Source organism: Sphaeramia orbicularis, chromosome 13 (assembly GCF_902148855.1).
Source record: "Sphaeramia orbicularis chromosome 13, fSphaOr1.1, whole genome shotgun sequence".
NCBI lineage: Eukaryota > Metazoa > Chordata > Actinopteri > Kurtiformes > Apogonidae > Sphaeramia > Sphaeramia orbicularis.
This window is the reverse complement of record NC_043969.1, coordinates 4,572,581-4,575,218: the sequence shown is the minus strand read 5'-3', so window position 1 is coordinate 4,575,218 and position 2,638 is coordinate 4,572,581.

Below are 2,638 nucleotides of genomic sequence, written 5' to 3'. Positions count from 1 at the left end.
TAGTGACATAAAAATTGTTTGGTAAGTCATTCTTTAAAATGTAACAGTAATTAATATACAGTATTAATGCCCCCTCCCCCGCCCTACAAAAAAAATTAGCAACATAAAACTTTCATGAATAAAGTATTTATTTCAGACAAATTTAATGTAGCCTTATCTAATGGCCCAGTTTGCAGTCAGACTTGGGTCCCAGCTGGACTCCCTGTGTGGTTCAGCTGAAATACCTGCGGTGATTAATTTATTTGAGTTTAAAGAAAACCAGGCAATTCATGTTGGGTTAAGTTTATATTAAAAGCATGCATGATTTATTTATTTTCAGATATTTCAGTTAATTGTTTATATTAAGAGAGTCATCACAAAGCTGATAATTATTAAGAGCAAATGCTTTAATTTAAGTAATTTTAGGAAGTGGTTTTATTTTGAAGTCTGTGGAAACAGAAATGTACCTTTAGATTGTGTTGACAAAAGAAAAAATCTTTACACTTTTAGATGTGGAGTGCCAATTACCTGTTTGTGTTCTGTAGCTGCATCATGTTTTATAATAAAGCACAGTTTGAGAACAAACCTGCCTGGTCATTAAACACCGAATCTCTACACTACAACCTCTCGGCATGCATGACAAAGCTGGGAGTAAATGTGGTGTTCCTGTTTTTAACTTCATTTGCCATCATGCAGCGTTGTGCTTCCGTGATTGTAAGGCAGTTGTATTTCAAAATGACTACCTACGAAAATATTGGTTCTCTCAACTTGCCGCAATATTAATGTGGAGACGGGACTATCCTCAACTGTAGGTACCAAATTGGCCATGTAAAAACGTCTCCATTTGTCAGAATTGTGCTGACACATACATACAAAGGCGCTCTGAGGCCTTCCAGTAGTATGATATAGATTATTATTGGAAAAGCAGGTAATCAAGAAAAATTTGCCACTTTTTTTATTCTGGAGCTGGAAAGACACTTATAATCAGCAGTGATGCAAACTCCTTTAAATGATAAAGCGGCGTAAACCTGCAAATACCAACATCAAAATATGCATTTGTCATAGTTAACCACATCAATGCAGATCACATTTTAATACCTGGTGTAAGTATGATCTAAGTGTATGACCATTCATTGTCATTTGGAAGTAAAAGTGACTATGTTTCAGTGGACTACTGTTAAAAGCAGTTACATTTATGCTTGATTTAAGAAAAAGAAAAAAGAAAAGAAAATAGAAGGTGCCAGGGTACCCTGAAAAAATTGCTAAATCTAAGAATAAGATGATATCACACAAATGATAGACAATTCCAATCAAATTTTGAGGCCCATATTCCCATCTCACTATAAATTATGTTTCTAAACTATTGCAGTGGGTGTCAAAAACCAGCGGCAGCAATAAATTGTGGTCTATTATCCAACAATCTTAGAGTAGTGTCCTGCTGAAAGACGTCACAGATACTGACACACAACTAGACTGATGGGAAGGCCAGTGCAAAAACATCACAGTAATGACTTAATTGCAGACATATTGGTTAAAAAAAAAAAAAAGAAAAAAAAGAAAAAAAGGAGAAAGAGAAATTATTTAACATGGCAAAGGAAAACGTCTGAAAACTCAGTGCAGACTAAGAGCAATAAGAGAGGTTTTGCAAGGAAATCATGACCGTGGCTTCAATTTGGCACATGAACCTGACAGTATGTACTGTTTGACTTTTCTGTCCGCGTCACTCTGACGTTTAAAGTGCGACAAAATCAAAATATGGGCAATTTTAGTGTGATGCAAGCTTGTGTCTAATGAAATGATAGAGCACTAGCTTTGGTTTGGCTGGTGTGATGTTAATGTGGGCTCACAGACAATAAGAAAGATCAGGTCCCAAAAGTGATCACTCCACTGTGAACAGAATCCCTGGATGCTTAAAAGTGTGTGGATGTAAGTCTGTAATAGCCATCTGATTGCACTGACCCACTGGAACAGAGTGCATATAGTTTGGAAATGTTCATTAGTTGTTATTTTTACTCTTGGTTATTACTTCTTTGGATATCACTTTAATTTGATTTCTTATGAATAGATGAATAGTTGAGGATTTGATCAGTTTTACTTTTTTTAGTTTTAGTGTTCCTCAGGTGTTAGAAGCTTTGATTTGTAGAAGCTGCAAAAGTTTGAATGAGAACTCTTCAAGGTCACTCAAGGTCAGAGGTCATGGGTCTAAATGACAGTCCATATAGGACTTCCTATCAGTGCTCAATAGTAAATATATTGACATCTCAAACCATTTCCATGTTATCAGGTTATGAAAGAAAGGCATATATGTGCAAATAAGTGAGTATTAAAATAACACAGACCTTAAGGATGTGTGTTTGCTTTTATGTGGTTTTAAGAGTGAGATGTGGTCAACTCTATATTAGCCATTGAATTTTATTATGACCATAAAATTCATCGTTTCATCGTATGGTATACAACATGCTACACATATACACCCATAGGGAGATACACCTGTGACATTTCTATGTCTATTTTTTCAATGTGACACGATAAATGTAATTTCTTTGAAATTTTCAAATTTAACTGTATCTGTATGAATAATGTATATACTTCATAGACTATACTGTCATAGGAATATTGACTAAGCACAAATAACATTCACATATAATTCTATTTTGGT